This window comes from Fringilla coelebs (genome assembly GCF_963513975.1).
Source record: "Fringilla coelebs genome assembly, chromosome: 1".
In the NCBI taxonomy this organism is placed as follows: Eukaryota; Metazoa; Chordata; class Aves; order Passeriformes; family Fringillidae; genus Fringilla; species Fringilla coelebs.
In genome coordinates this window covers 60,416,155-60,432,791 of record NC_140028.1, presented here as the reverse complement: position 1 = coordinate 60,432,791, position 16,637 = coordinate 60,416,155, and the positions used below count along the sequence as shown (strand labels likewise).

The 16,637-nt window shown below is 45.0% G+C and overlaps 1 protein-coding gene across 1 annotated transcript in view; it reads left to right on the top strand.

Annotated features, from left to right (window-relative positions):
* Positions 1 to 2,609: 2,609 nt before the first annotated feature.
* ZNF516 (zinc finger protein 516) overlaps positions 2,610 to 16,637 on the top strand; it is a 98,284-nt gene continuing 84,256 nt past the window's right edge. Inside the window, exon 1 of the mRNA XM_084220819.1 lies at positions 2,610 to 2,666. The gene's annotated coding sequence lies outside the window, so the exon portion shown is untranslated. The remainder of the gene's footprint in view (positions 2,667 to 16,637) is intronic.

The window sequence follows — 16,637 nt, the reverse complement described above, 5'->3', positions numbered from 1 at the left end:
GGACATCTCCTCGAAGATTTCTGGCAAAGATAAAATAAGCAACTTGTCTGCAAACAAATTATTCACCCATGGCAATGGTACACTACTAACGAATTAAACATTAAGAACATCATCTCTACCTGAAATTTCTAATGACATTGATGATATTATGCAAATATATCCTGCATATCTTTTGAGTCTATAAATTCTTACACTGTTTCAGTTTTGCTTTTAAAACCCAGAAGTGCTGGGCTCAGCAGAAGAAATGTGAGAAAATCTCCTATTTAAAATTACATGGACAGAGGAGCTCTGCTGGTGACTTTCCGTGAAATTAATATACCGCTTGATTGTTTTTAAGGTCTCTGCATCTTCTGAATTTTTAATTGCCTTTCCATTAAAGTGGAATACCCCTCGTGTACTGAGCTTGAGATGGGTTCTCCAGTCCTTTCACTCCTGTAGCCTCCTATTTTCTTACGGGAACAAGGAGTGTAAGACTGGGTCCTATGGAAGCAAAGATGGAAAATATTAAGCATTTTAAGCATTACTCTGTCAAGTAATAGAGCAAGCACTGTGTTCTGTATTCTCATGTTTTACTGTCTAAGGAAAAGAATCTGTACAGACTCTGAGAGAAAAGGAGTAGGTCATAAAAATCACATTTTTAGGTAGAGGAGTTGAGAAGTCTCATGCACCTTTCATTGCTCTGACTTGTCAATTTTCGCCATATGGAAATTGTTAGCTTAATACTGTAGTTCTAAATACTGCCCAGGAATGCTGATTTATAATGGATTTCTTACTCTTTGTGTAAAGAAATACTAAAGTACTATATAAACTGTGATTAGAGAATCTACACACTTGTGTTATAGGCGTGTGCCTGGGGTGGATTCTTCAGGCTCAGAGAGGTGACATCTGCCCTGGTCCACTCACAGGTAAATATGGCACCAGTGAACTCGAAATTCCCACAAAACGCTGCACTTCTGGAGTAACTGGGAACACAATTTTGCCAGCAATTGAAAAAGTGTGCAGGAAAGATGCTGATGCATAAAGGACAAAATCCAGACATTCCAGATGCGTTATTTACTATTGAGGCTCTTAAAGATACCACATTAATGTAATGAAGCTGCTTTTGAAGAAAAGGCAACGTGCATTTTTTAAAGTGTGTCCTCTCTATATTTTGACCAGCTGCTGTGCACATCCAGTTATTTTCTTTCCTGTAAATTATAATTAAATTTGATTGTCCCAAATACATCCCACTCAGGCATTCATGCTGAAAGCAGCAACAATTGTCAATGACCTTTAACACGCCTGCTATACAAATTAGTGCAGATCATTAATCACACATAGCTTACATTTTATGATTCGTGTATCCTTCATTACCAACTTTCCCCTCTCTCTCGCTGCCCCTACCCCCACCGCTTCCCTTTATTCCGAGGGTTCTTGTAATAAGCACTGGAAAGGGCAGGATTTAAAGCCTCCCCCCGCCCCAATTTTGTTTTCTTCTCATTGGGAGCAGTTCGCGTCCCAAGTGCAAGACGGAGGGAGGGCAGCGCGGGGCCGGGGCGCCCAGGAAGGGCCGGGCCAGGGGCGGGGGGCGACTCCGGCGGGGAGCTCAGAGCCGGGCTGCTCGGGGGCCATGGGGTTCTGCCGGCCCGAGGCGTCAGGATAACACCGTCCCTCCGTCAAAAGCGCTCCGTGTCAATTATACGTCATCGCACATTATGAGACAAAGAAAGAAAAAAAAAAAAACCGAAAAAAAAAAAGCGCTCCATCCACACCCTCGATGTCTAGTGCCGAGCATTAAATTAGGCTTCCCAGCCATAGACTAAACACACTCCCCTCGCCTGTGGCACACACAGATTTGGCGTGATTAAACAGGGCTTCGCAAACAGGCAGGAAAACAAGAATTGAACTTTTCAGCCATAGGAGGCGATGGGGGGGGGGGGGGGGGGGGGCGGACCAGGGGGGCTTTTTGGTTGCTTATTTATTTTTTTTTTCTAAAGCCATATGGCAGATTGATTTGTTCGGAGGTCTTTCAACTTCCCCAGCGTGGCTGTTGAACAGTATTCCTCTTTGATCTTGATTGAGGACTTTAATGTTGTTGTTTCTGCGCATTTCAATAGATCCATAAATATTTTACCAGTGGAATTCGCCCCCCCCCCCAAAAAAAAAAAAAAAGAATAAAAAGAAAAAAAAGAAAGTTTCTCATAGAAATGCATCTGGGGCAACTCCAGCCCGCACCTTTCGCAGCGGAGGAGGTACGTGGGAACCGGGGCGGCGGTGGGTAGAAGCGCCACTCCGCGCCCGCACAACGCGGCGCCCGCCTTCCTCTCCCCCGCTCTCCCGCAGCGCCCGGGGGCGGCGGCACCCGCGCCCCAACTTTGCCCCGCGCAGACAATGGTCCCCGGCGTGTGCGTGCGGGTTCGGCACCGGCCACACCAGCGCGGCCGCCGGGGGACGCGCAGCGGCGGCGGCGGCGGCGGCGGCGGGGCGGGCGGGGCGCGGGCGCGGCGGGGGCGGTGCGCGGGCGCGGGGCGCGGCGGGGGCCGGCGGGGCCGCCCCCGCCCGCGCCAGTGGAGCCGCTCGGCGGATCATGTGCAGCGCGGCGCCGCTCGCATGCGGCGCGTGGTTTCACCTTCAGAGCGGCTCGGCGCGCCCTTCCCCGAACGCTGCCGCCGCCGGCCGCGCAGGAGGTGAGGGGCGGCGGGGCGGGGGAATGGCCCGGGGGGCGGGGGGTCCTCGGGCTGTGCCCCTGGGGGGAAAAAAAACCCTCAACTTCGCGCCTCCCCTCGGGTACGGGGACTGTCCCCCCCGGTCATCGGAGCAGCTCCAAAATGGTAACTTTGCGCTGTTCCGCGAGGAGGTCGGGTTTGCTGCAGTGGTGGTGCCGGGGGGTGGGGGAGCCCTGCGGGCTCCGGCAGCCTTTTGGCTTTGTACGCTCCGTCAGGGGCGTTGAGGGGAGGCGGATTGCGATATTAATCCATTAAGAGACAAAGAGCAAATTGCCGCACTTTAAAGTAGAAAGCTTCGGCTGAAGAAGGTGGGTGATGGGTCGTGGAGCCCCGAGTAGCCAGTTCGATTATTAACAGTGGGTTGTTCCCCCCTCTTTCTCCCCCCACCCCCGCTAATATTGATCCAGCGTGTGCGTGAAATGCCCGATGTGGGGCTGTGCCCGTGTGTGTCCCCCCCTTGTTTGCGAGTCGCTCTCGGTTCCGTGGCGAGTCGGTCGCTGCCTGATCCCCGTTAGAGAAGTACACAGTTTATCAAAGGAAGTTGGGGGTGGGCGGGCAGAGAAAACAATTATTCACATATAGACAGCGAGGAGGACTCGGAGGACAATGTCTCTCCGTAGCGATTATTTCCAGAAGAGGAAAAATAGCCCGTTTGATGCGGGTGTGGGGGGGGGGGGGGGGGAGGGAGGGAGGGAGTTTAATATACATGTTAAAAAAAAAAAAAGTGGGGGGGGTCGAGAGGAGGGAAGGAAGGGGAGAGAGATAGGGAGGGAGGGAGGAAGGGAGGGAAGGAGAGAAAAGAAGAATAGAAATAATGCAGTTCCAGACATTTTGTGCTATAAAAGCTTTCCTCCTCCTCGTCCCTCCCTCCCTCCCCCCATTACTATCTTCGGTGATCATTAGCATAGCGCCGAGTCGCGATCCTAAGGCGATCGCGAAAGCACTTGGGGAAGTTGAGGAAAGTTTGGATGGGTAAGCTTTGCTATGAGGGAAGAAGGTGGGGTGCTTAAACTGGCAATACGTGTGGTGAGGCGTGTGGAGCATGACAGCCGGCCGTTGTTTTTCCCCTCAAACCAGCTAACCTCTGCAATTAACTGCTGGAGACAAACCCTGTGTTTTAAGCCGAAAAGTGTCGGTTTGGAGTCAGCACCATTTATTAGGAGCGTTAATAAGCTCCCATCAGCAGACAGGGATCTTCTGGGGAATGCGCATTGTGTGTGCCCACAGCTTATCCTTTACATTACCCCTATAGATACGGAGGCGCTCGGGCACTGGACGTGCAAATATCATTTTGCTCGGACTATTTTCGAAACATTAATTCTGTTCTTTATTTAATCCAGATGCAGGGTTCCCCTCCCCCCCACCCCCCCCCCCCCCCTCCCGCATTTGCTGCCTTATTGTTGGGTGTACATTTTCTGAAAAGGCGACTGGTGTAACCTGTGGAATTTGAAATGCAAATAAAAGCCTGTGGGAGTTGAGGCAGAACAAATCAGCATTTATAAAGTGAAAAAGATTTAATGTCTTTGAAACCACTGCGAGATTTTTTTTTTAATAAAAACTGAATCGTGACGTCAAGTCGTTTGGGCAAGATTTTTAAATTTTTTTTTAATGTCTGAAACGCGGGTATGCGAAGTGCTTACAGGAAAAACAGATTACAAGATTAACATCTGTTAACATGATCGTTTATCTCCAGCCAAAAATAGGTCAGCCCTTTCTTAAGGAAACACGATTGCTGGGCGCATGATTAAATAATGAAATTAGGCTGATGAGTTCATAAATTGGACGCTGTGTCGACGTGCGTTAGGCTCCGACCTGTGACAAAAATATGTAATTCGCGGTCCGCCGGAGAGCGGTGCGGGGTCAAAGTCCCTTTTTGGGGAGAGGCGCAACTCTCTCGCCGCCTCCTCTTCCTCCTCCCCTCGCTCCCCATCGCCGGGCGCTCCCCGCTCGCACCCAGCTGAGGAGCCGAACTCTCACAGCACGCGGAGAAGTTTCCTCGGCGGGGAAGGACGCGGGGGGTGCCGCGGTAAGGGGGGGTTGGGGTATGGGGCCGGACGGACGCCGAGCCGAGCCCCCGCCCGCCGGCGGCCCCGCCTCGCCGGGGCGGCCCTATCCCCCGGGCCCGCCCCCCGCCACCGCCCGGCCCGGCCCGGCCCAGCCCCGCTCCGCTCGGCCCCGGGGTGTCGGGGCGCGGCGAGCTGGGACGGGGAGCCGCCGTGCTGCCGCCTTCCCGCTGCCCTGCCCTGCCCTAAGCGCCCCCCGGCCCGGCCTCGTTCCTGCTGTCCCCTCGCCGTTCCCCCCGCAGCGCTGGGACCCGGCTTTTTTTTGGAAGTGGGTGCAAAAGTGCCTTTATGAAAAAGCTAGTCGGGCCTGGCGGGGCCATCGATATTTTGATTTTTTGTGGGGTTTATTTTAATATTTGTATTATTTTGAGGCATATTCAGAGGTTTCTGGAGAGTGTCTCCCCAAAACTGGCGCCGTGCTCAGGGCCGGCTCCTCGGCGGCCGGGGAGACGTCCCAGAAGCCCGGCCGGCAAAGGGCCGCTGCGCTTTGGCCCCATGCCACGGACTTTATTTCATGCTTGCTGCACTAAATGAGTTAACAGCCAAAGGGTTTTTCATTAACTCGACTTGGCAACCGTGTATTTCGTCGGCTTCTCCCCCCACCAACATCCCCCCCCCCCAAAAAAAAAGGTGTAATGTTAAACAAAAACTGAGTGGCATAACATGGGTTGTCTGTCAGATTTCTCTTGTGCCCCCATCCCTGGGCATTGTGTGTGGGTGGGATGATAGCTAAGAGTTTTGTTTTGTGAGATGTGCTGTGTGTCCTGATTTCTGACCATTGCTTTCCAATGCTGTTTTAAGGCCCTGTGTGTCCCTTACCAAGCAAGCAGGAGGGTGCTGACCCTGTGGCAGGGCAGTGATCTTCAGCTGCCCCCCCCGAGCCCTGTGAGGGATGTGTGGATGGGGCTGGGGGGAATGTGTAGGTGTACATGCTGGGGAGCTGGGTGCTGCATGCCGGGCAGGTGCACGCAGGGCCAGGAGGGGTGGCAGGTGGATAGGAGTGTGTGCGCACACATGCAGGGCAGGGATGGGGTATGTTGCATTGCTGCATGGGAGCCAGATGTGTGTGCCTGTAGGTGCTGCTGGGGATGTGTATGCATGGCAGAATGAGGCTCAGGTGGCTGCGGGGTGAGGGAATGCTTCATTCACGTAGGTGTGTGTGTGTGTGTTCATGTCCATGTCCCCATCTTTGTGGCAGTGTCCCGTGTGCAGGTGTGGGAAGTAGTGTAGTTTGGGCTTCTCTAGTGAGCCCCCCATGTGCTAACCCCCCAGGCTGACTGCTGCCAGTGGCCGAAAATAACAGAGGTGTTGGCTGTTTTAGGGGGAAGCAGTGCCCGGGAGGGGCGTTGGTGATGAGAGCAAAAGTTTGATCTCGGTGAGGAGTATGTTGGTAGTTTTGCTCCAGTAGTTTTGTCCGTGGCAGCTGGCCGGAGGAATCGTCTGTCAGTGAATGTTGTTGCTTTGTTTTTCTGCCAAAGTGTCTTTCACTTCTGTCACAGCAAACCCACCATCTCAGCTTGGTCATCTGCTACTCTGTGCACCCCAGCTTTGTCCCACCAGGGTGGGCACAGTGCTTTTTGGAGCTTTGATCTGTAGAAACTGGAAGCTGAAGTTGCGTAGGAGCACCTGTGGAGTAAGTATCAAGGTGCGGATATTCCAGGAGACATCTTCAGTTTCACAAGACCAGCTGCCATAGCCATCTTGAGTGAACTCTGTATAATAAAGTCATTTGCGTGGGGCTCTGTGTTACTGGTACAAGCACACCTTTACTAGCTCCTGGTGTAAAGTGGTTTTTAGCTATCTCTAGAAATTCTTGCCTGGGGTTTGTTTTCAAGCCTTTAGTTCCTATAAAGCTGAGTGGTGTTGAAGTGACATCTCGTTAGTGATAAGTACTGTGCAGTCTGTGTGAACAAAAGGGCATTATAGCTGTCCCTCTGAACTGTTAGATTAGTATGCAAAGGTAACGCTTACAGAAAAGAGAGAAAAAATAAAGCATCAGTGAAAATAACATCGTCCTAAGGAGTGATCTAAAATATGTTTAAAGAGAGGAGTGGTCTTTGTTAGCGCAGCACCTATCAAAGCTTAGCACAACCGTCTAAACTCCTGTACCAGACAAACTGTGTATTCGTCCCTCCATTAATGTCAACGACTATTTCTCTGTGCCTCATAGAAGAGAGTAGGGTGAAATCTACCTACTGTTACTTGCAAGTGTCCTCAATAACTCTATCTGCCTAGAATGAACAACATTTTGTAGATTAAAGTTTTCCTGTGGCAGTGACTAATGTATTTACTTTAAAAATAGGTTCATTGTATGATTTTATAATTGGTCATAGTATCATGCTGTCACCAAGATTTAATAATAGTAATTATCAGTACAGAAGGGTTCATTGAAGGGGTTGGAAACGATTGTGCCATTGTTCTGAATCTCTGCCTGTTCAATTGATCGTCATTTTAGCAAAGGAGGATGCTTATGTCTTAACATCTTACAGATTACCTTCCAAAGCTGGGCTGTTGGCTTCAGTTGACTTAAAAATGCATAACTTTTAAATTGCACCCTGCTGTGGGCGCTTACACCAGAGGGGGCAGCCTGGAAGAGTATCCTCATAGAAATGGTGTACTCACCAACTTTTGAGAACTTTGGGCAGTCTGTTTATTTGGATTTTTTTTGCTAAGGTCTTTGTGTGCAGGTGACTTAAACAGTTACCTTTAGTTACCTCTAACTGTTGTTTTATATATATATAGTTATAATTAGCAATAAATATTATCTGTCTATAGTTATCTATCTTTGTAGTTATCTATAGTTACGTATCTGTAGTTCTCTGTGATTGACATCTGATGAGTTTTATTCCGAGGTCCCATCTAATGATAGGTACCTATATTTAGTAAGATCCAAAACCTGTCAGCTTTGAAAGGCCTAACTTGTGTGAAGACTTTAATTTGTGCCAAGAACTTCCAGGACTTCTTTGGGATTATATGCAGTATGCAGAATGATCCAGTGCAAAAGCTTTCATTGAGACCAGTGATGAAGTCTGTATATGTGTGCTTAAACTGGAAATCTGGGTTTGACTATACTGTTTCATAAAGTCATCAAAATAGAAAGCTGAAATGCAAAGTGATTGCATTTTGCAGGAAGCAACTTGTCCAAGCTTGCAAAATTAACAAGAAAAGTGCCTGTTTAAGTTTTTGAGATGCAAGTATGAATTTGTAGATACATACCTTTTAAGACTGGATGGGCATTGGATTTCTGCACGGAAAGGAGAAATGGATGTACTGCTGTTTTTCACAACCATGTGGTGTTCTTTAGTTGGATAAGACCATGTACAACCATCCTAAAAATTGACTTGTTGCTTGTGAATCCACTGCTGACTCATAATAAGCAACCTTTCCACTCCCATTGACTACTGGGATTTGCATGAGGGTGATTCTGGGCGGAATTACAGTTCCTATATGCATATCTGAAATCCTTAATTATATTGGCAGTTAATCAACTTAAACTTGTTATGGTCATTTTTTTTTTCCTTTAGCCATAAGCTTAATCCAGATACCTAATCAAAGCCTGGCCAAAAAAAACAGGAAAAAAAAAAGTCACATTTATTTGATTAGATATCTGCAATATAAATATTTGAAACTTGGTGCAATGTTGCTTTTTCAAAGCAGACATCTTACATGCTGCAAATATTTATACACTTCAGTGCTAGGATAAAGCTGTTCTGACTCAGACACTGAAGGCAAAATTCTGTTTTTCAGTTACCCACTGTAACTGCACAGAAACTGTACAGCACTTGGGAGTTAGAATGACTTAACAGATAGCAATATTTCCTGGTTATCACTTCTATGTTAAAAGTAAGTGGAACTTCCTTGCCTTTTCCAGCAGGAACGATTCTAGTAAATATCATGTTAGTGAGCCCACGTTAAAACTTGTGAGTGGATTATGCTCCAGGTAGTTAACGCTGCCACTTAGGCTTTCATTAGGATGATGACTTCATTACAAATGTTTACTTTCATTACCTAACTGTTAGTCAGCAAATGTTTAGTCTCAATCTGCTGAACCTGCTTTGCCATTTGAAGCCAGCGAGCTCTCATTTTTTTTGGTGTGATGATGACTCAACGCTGGTTGTTCATTTTTTGATGTTTACATCTTGGGTATCTGCAGAGGCCCATCACTGTTGTTGCACACTTGGTGTTAGCAGTTTCTCCTTGCATTCCTGAAACTGCAGCAGCGCTTGTGCAAAGGAACGTGGGGCATTAAGCCTGTGTTCTGAGATTAAATTCGCGCGCGGATGGACAGAACTTGCATCTCTCAAGTTGCTACTAAACTATTTATTGCCTAATAAGTTCTAGCAGGTCTCATAGCAGTAGCACACATCTAAGATAAGTTGTTTATTTACCACCCCCAAGTTGTGAGCTAACCCTGCACATGGTGTCCATGGCAGGGATACTGGGACAGAGGCTGCTGAAGACTGGTCTATAAACTGTTTCAAGTCATGGAAGAACAGAGGCTCTTTTCTGTGGATTCAAGACTGCTTACCTTCTGAGGACTACTTAAAATTCATTTTTGCTAATCTTTCATTTAAGTGATTGCTTATGGAAAAGAATTAAATTTTTATCAGCAGGATATTGTGTTGCTTAACGCTTGTTCAACAAAATCCACATTTCATTCTAGACTGTTGCAGAAGCTGTAGGCCTGGCATTACTGTTGTACTGTTGTGGTAAACCCAAGGTAACTTTAGTAGGGTGGCTCTGAATTTACAGCATTGGATGTGGGGATGAATTTAGCACACAGCACTTAGCACCTAATTAAAGCTTATAGTATTACATCCGTAATCAGGGCACTCTTAGAATCTCTAAGAAATTACTTTTTCCTTTGTCTGTTATTCTCCCTTTCCTTTCTTGCCGTCTCACTGTGTGGTGTTGGGAGCTTGCTTCTCCATGTTGGTGCTGTCGTATTTATGTCCCAAAGGAAATGCTTTCCAGCAGCGTACTTCAAATTGCAAAGTAGAAGAATTTTGTGGCTCCCTAAATCTATAAGGCTGGTTTCTAAAATTATCTAGCTTTTAATCTTCTTTTCAAAGTAAAATAAAAACTACAAAGCGTGTGTAATTACAATTTGTAGCTATTTTTAGACTCCTGACATGTTTCATTTATAGTGTAATGATAAAAACAAATAGCACAGCAGCTAGACAGGCAATTTTCAAACCAACAGCATCCACTTCAGCTACCCTGTGTGTATTTCATATGTGTTTCCTTTGGTTCTTTCTTTTTTTTTTTTTTTCTTTTTTGGCTGGGAGTGTACCGAAACTGTATGTCTCAGTACATGCTGGGGGGTGCAGAGGAAACAAGAGCTCTCTCTGTCAGGCAGGTCCTGTTGTGAGTGCTTGCTGAAAACTGGATTGTGTGTCAGTGAGTTTTAATGTACTGCACACACACACACAGACACACACGCACGCATGCTTTGCTTTTCCGGCAGGTATAATAAAGGAAGAACGGTGAGTTGGCTTGTCACTATTTTTACACTGCATAGAAATGCTTGTGTTGGTTTATTATGGGGATAAAGCTGACTGAATAGTAATTTTTCCTTGTCTTTTTAAAGAAGATGGTGAGCAGGGAAGTGGTATTAGTTTCAGTATAGAAAGAGGGAAAGAAGGTTGTGGAAATTGAGGTGTTCTAGTCACAATTGTAGCCTAATTTTAAAATGGTCACGTTTACTTATTTAAAAATAGATTTGGGAATGAAATTAGCCATGTTCTTTGTTTTTGAAAGGGTAACGTGTGCGCACTCACCATATGGTAGCATTTAACCCATATTGTATTAGCTGACAACAAGTCACATTTATTCTCTGATTTATTTCAGTGTTTCAGAATTTTTTTTTCTGAAATCTAGTACAATAAAAGATGCATTTAGGATTGTGCAATGTAATTGTCTGTAGCTGTTTTGCCTCATTGCTAAAATGATACCAGGTTCATGAGTAAGCAATATTTTTCCCTTCTGAAATAATTTCCTTGAGAAATAGTCATTCTCTGAATGTTGAAATGGTTTGCGGGAAGAGTTATGAACAATAGCCAGTGACACGGTGTGTTGTAAAGGATTGCGGGGTGAGGTGTTACAGTCTCTGCTGGCTGAAACTAGAGCTCCTCTTTTGATGGTTGAGTATGTGCTTGCAAAGTCTTTCTCTCCCCCCCCTCGTCCACCAGTCTTTACACAGGGGTTGATTACTTGTCTATTTTAATGGATGCATTCTGGCTTCCTTTGTGGTAGACTGTGAGGCACCTGCATTGGTGAGCTGGTAGCAGTATTGGCAGGCACAAGTATGATAAAACTATGAATCAGGCAACTTAAGGACTGACTTAAACTATGCAGTTAGGGAAACAAGATACCATATTTTCCCTTTGGATTTGGATTTCCCTGGGAGTTGTATTTTTAGGCTTTCTTTCCCCTGTGCCATCCTGTCTGCGCACATCTTGGGAGTTTCAGGAGCTGAGGCTCTCCTGCAAAGTACCGAAGTGTGCAGTAAATAAGAGTTAGCCCCATACGGTGTGTTGCGTGAGAACTTTCAAAAGTCGGTGGCCCTCCTCACTGTGGTATCAGTTGCTCGCCATCTGTCTCTTAAAGTAATTTCTTTTAACCTTGGGACTCAGAAACATTTCAACAAGGTTATTCATGTGTTTGTGTGAAGAGTTCGTAAGTGTACCGAAAAACTGCTAAGCTTCTAATTTCAGCGTGGTGTTTCAATACTAATGTATACCAATTAGGAATTGCTGACTTTGGAATTCATAGAAGTTGAAAGGAGCATGAAACACCACCCTTCCAACACTAAATACAGCTTTTCCTCCTGTGTGTAGCTGCTTACATGAAACCAAGGGTCTGTCTTCCAGATTGTTGTGCTAGCACGTTGATACATCCTTGGATAAAATACCAGGCTCGTGTATTATCACATCAGTCCCTTTGCAACATCCTGTGTATAACTGTACCTTCAGCTGATTAACACAATGCTTTTTTGGTACTGTTTTTGATGGCTCTGTGAATCCTTTTTTTAAGACCTTTTTTTAAGAAGTGTTTTCATCACTAAAGAGAAAAACTGTATGAAATCTATAAATACTTACTTTAATTAGATTTGCTCTGTCTCTTTTTTTTCTTTCCCTCCAGTTAAATTTTACCTCAGTAATGAATGCTGTGATCTTCAATGCATAATTTATATTGACATTAATAATGATAGTTGGGGAATATTTTAATGCCAGTTTGAGAAAACATGGCAATTTATGTTGATAAACTTGGTCCCATTAAATTAGAACAGATTTTAGTAGAGAGCTGTGACTATCAGTGGTATGATGAAATAACCCACTTCTTTTCATTGTGGCAAGCATATTGGAGAGTTCATCTTATCATGAGCGGTACATACCAGGTGTCAAGTGACATGCCAGACACACAGCTTTGCTTCTGAATGACTCTTTCCAATTAGAAAGTAATGGCTTTAACAGGATCAACCAAGTAATCGGAGTCTGTCAGTTCTCCCGTGCCAGGAGGTGTATATTTGCAAATGTTATTTATTTATTTATCTGCTTTTTAATGAGTTGCAAAATTGTTGGTAACCTTGAGTAAATTTGAGGGGTGGTGGAAATACTATGTGGAAACTGTGGGATTAATGGTTTAGCAGTTGGGATTAAAAATAGTCTCAGCAAATTACCCTGTTGATACTGAAGCCAGAATCTGTTAATGGGGTTACAAGCAGATTGGTTTATCGGTCATTTATTTTCTAGGTTGATTAGGGATTATAGGTTGCCATCACAAAAGTAAGCAGTGCAAAAGGCAAGGATTGCTAATATTTTGCTTCAAAGTTTCATGTACTTAGAAGGAGGGTGTCTGGAGCTCAGAAGTGGTTTCTAGATTGTGGGCAGCCTTTCCCCTCGGATTTTTATATCCTAAAGTAGATGTCTAAGGAGGCTGGGTATTGTAAAGGGGTGGTTTTGATTGTTAAAAGTTTGCAAAATGGTAGAAAACAGTAATCTGCAGGCCACTGAGAAAATTTTAAATGCCTCCTGCTGAATTGCCTACTGTTGTGTTCCCTGTTTCAATGCTGAACCCAGGGCTTTTCTTACTCAAAACAATATTTATGATGTGCAGTCTCTGCAATAGACTGATGGCTTTTGTGTGTCCTGTTCTAACTTGCAAACAAACTGTGTGTACCTCTGTATAACAAAATCCTTTTACTGCCACCTATTTATTGCCGATCACACATACGCCTCTCAGCTAGGGATAGAGTTGCAAACCAGGGCATCCCCTCTGAGGGATTAAAAGATGGCACCCATGATGAAACCCTTTAGATATTAATATTACTCTTATCTTCTTCTGCCTAGTTCAGGAGATGCTGTGACTTTAGCACTCTTTGCTACCTTGTCCTGATGTACAGCTTGAGATAACATAGTGACATTTATTTGGCTTTTCAATACTTGCTAAGTCAAATGCAATGAAATAGCAGGTGAACATTTCTGCAACTTTTTAGCTAGATGTGGAGCACTGCACAAGATTGGTGGAGAGACCTGTAATTGTTTTTGTGTCCTTGGCTCTGACAGAAGATAAGGGGGAGAACAAGAAGTTCAAGAAGAGAAATGCTGACTTGGTTAGAGGAGTGGAAGATACAAGCTTAAAAAGAATCCTCTGGGGACTGGCTGATGTGGCAGGCTGGCAAAAGGGAAGTAAATGGGGACCTTGAGATGTAAGAGATCAAGCTAGTTCCTTACCCTTCTAAAAACTAGGTTTTCTTCTCTCCTTGCAGAAAGCTTGTCCAAGCTTCCTGCAGGTTCTAAGACTGATATCCAAGGATCAAGACTTGTATCACCAGACTGGAGAGGAAGACAGGTAGTTACCTGCTTAATGTGGCTGTCCTGTGAGTTTTTGAGGAAGGATGAGCAGCCCAGAGCAGTGTCAAGGTCAAGAAATTTTTCTGAATTTTGGCTTAAATATTTTCTTCTGCAGTTCAGTTAGCACACCGGTGCAGGTTAGTCTGGAGTGTGTAGGGAGCCTAAAGCTGTCTTGTTGGCTCAGTGGGATTGGGAATGCTGCCCTCTGAGTTGGTCCTTCCTCTGAACGGGAAAAAAACCTCTTCACTTGATACAGATCTGTGATCCCCATGGAAGAAGAACACTATCTCTTAAACTAAGCTCTCTTCAACATGTAAGAAAAAGGACAAGATGATGAGAGTTGAGAGTCTGTCAGCTAAGAAGATGCTAGACATGAGACAGATTTTTGTTTTCTTAAACGCACAGTTTATTCTGCTTTATTCATTGTATTTTAGACTTTGAAGAAGATAACAGTCTTTGAAGGACTAAAGTCTCAGTTTTTCATTCTAATATGCAAAATGAAGTTTTGAACTTGAATCTTATTTTAAAAAGAAAATATATATGTAGGTATAGCAGTATGTGAATGTAGGAAAATAATTTTGCAGATGAATAATAAAAATGCTCTTCACACCGTCCTCCCTGTTTTCTTCCCATGCTGTTAGGGTTTAATGGATTTTGCTGATCATAACTCAATTCTTGTGGAATCTTGCAGCAGCTCTGAGAAGTTTATTGAAGACCAGGCAAGCAGAATTACTCCTTGTGTAATTCCACCCACAAGTGAGGTAATTACACCTTGTGCTGGGCATTAGCGGAGCTATGCCAATGTGAGCTGGTTCACTTGTAAAGATCTCTGAGCCGTTTCACGTCTGGCATCAGTGTCAGTCTCTTTGCTCAGAAGTGATGAAGAGCTGGTGCAAGCAGCAGGCACAGCAAAAGCTGGAGGAGAAGAAAATAGGGTGTGTTGAGCTGAACACAGCCTTAAAGGAAAAAAGACTGTAACAAGATCATACAGAAAAAAAGAGGAGGAAATGGGTATTTGGAGGAGCTGTGACTGTTGAAGGTGGAGAACTACTTTTCCCTGTACCTAGGAACATTGAGTTTCTGTGGGTGGGTGTCTGTCTTTCATCAGAAATCACCATGGCAGGAATCTGTAGTTATCTGCATTAAGGTACTAAAAGAATCATTGGCCTTTGGTGATGCTTTTCTTCATGAGTGGTGAGGTTGAGGTGGTGGCTGGAACTCCCCTGGTCATCATGTCCCTGTACAGTGTTGCTGGATGTCCCTGTCTGGGATGTGTTAATGGGGTCTGACTGAGATTTGTTTTATTTCCTGTGGCACTGGTCTGCTGGGTGGTCTCTGCCATCCTGCAGCAGCACCAGAATGAGATGGAGTGCGTACAGAGCTGTGTAGAAGCAGGATATGGGAGATGCCTGGTGTTCTGTCTGGTGCCTAGCTTGTGCAGTCCTGTTTCATCACAAGGAGTCGTGGGAGAAATTAGAGTGCTGGTGGTTATAAGAGAGGAGATGTTAAACAGAAGAAGAGGAGGTTGGCTGAGCACATGTGTTTGCATGTGTGTGAGGTAACTGAATTTTTCTTCTATGTAGTTTCTTGAAGGGACTTAAGACTTGGTTCTACTGCACAAATCACCAGTTATTGTAGGCTTCTTTCCTGTCTCTTGTCCCCCAGGCGTACTTAGCTCTGCAGTCCCTTTTTCCTGGCTGTTGCGCACTTCTGAATTGAGCTGGTGTCAGCACTCAAAACTTGAAGGTGGCAGAGACTTGGGATGAGTAGGTGGATGTGGCATGCTGAGCATGAGAGTTTTTGGAGGAGGAATATGAAGTGGGGCAGGTTTGTGTTCAGAATGAAAACAGGAGTGATCCAGGTGTTGCAAGGGGCCTGTGAGAAGGATTGAGGTATGCTGAGAAACCAGGCTGTTGGCACAGAAGGGTTGGGAGGGTGTCAGGCACAATGCTAACAGCTACCTAAGACTGATTAATTTTTAGCACCGGTAGCAAACTTCCTTAAAAAAGAAATTGCTGTTAATGAATGGAATTTGTTAGGACTAGCTGAGTTTGTGAAAGATGCATGTCAGCAAAAACAGCCATGAAAAGAAAAAGCACTTGGGAAGTCTGTTGTTCATCCTCTGTCTTTTCTGTGAATACTGTCATGAATCTGTCCTGAAAACACATTTTCTAGACGTGACTTTTACTGCTACAGCCTTAACTCTGATGACTTTTGCAAAGAATGTGCTGGGTATAATGTTTCTGCTCTCTTAAAAGGAAGTAGTAGCTTTATGTTTTTAGCATTATAAAGGAGATAAAATGAGGACTTGCAGCAGTTCCCTTTTCCAGGCTTCTGTAGCTCTGATCAGTTCCTTATGGTAACAATCATCCTCTACATCAAACCACAACATGATGGTCAGGTAAAGGTGCGTGGGAACACAGCAGGCATCTGTTTTTATCTGACACAGACTCAGCGGTTTAGGCTTACAGAAGATTATGATTTATCAAGAGAGTATAATTATAAGCTGTTGTCATATGGTGGCACCCAGTAGCAATGATGATCTATTGCTGGTGTTCTGGGATGTGTACAAACACACAGTAAGAATAAGTTCCAGGACTTGATTGTATCTCCTCTGTGTACATGTGGTTGTATGGATCCATTAAGGGGTCATTAAAGTTCTCCAAAGCATATCTGCTGTCAATTTAAATGCTAATAAATGTCTGTTAAATATCACGGTCCTCTTCACAATAATAAGTTATTAGAATTGAATTTACTGTGCATTTTACTACAGTGGGGGGAAGCCAACTTTGGTGCTTGATCCTCATCTGGCATTTGAATGTGTATGCATAATGCAAGGTAAAAATTTGGCCACAGTCTTCCTGGTACTGAAGGCTGCCTGTGTGGTGATGGGGTAGAAATGTCCTCTGCTCTCCTCCAGACTCAGCTGGTTTCTGTGCAGAAACTGGTCTTGCCACAAGCTTGCAGGAGAACTGTACCGTGGGGCTCTAGTTATGTATCACACCATAGGTGCC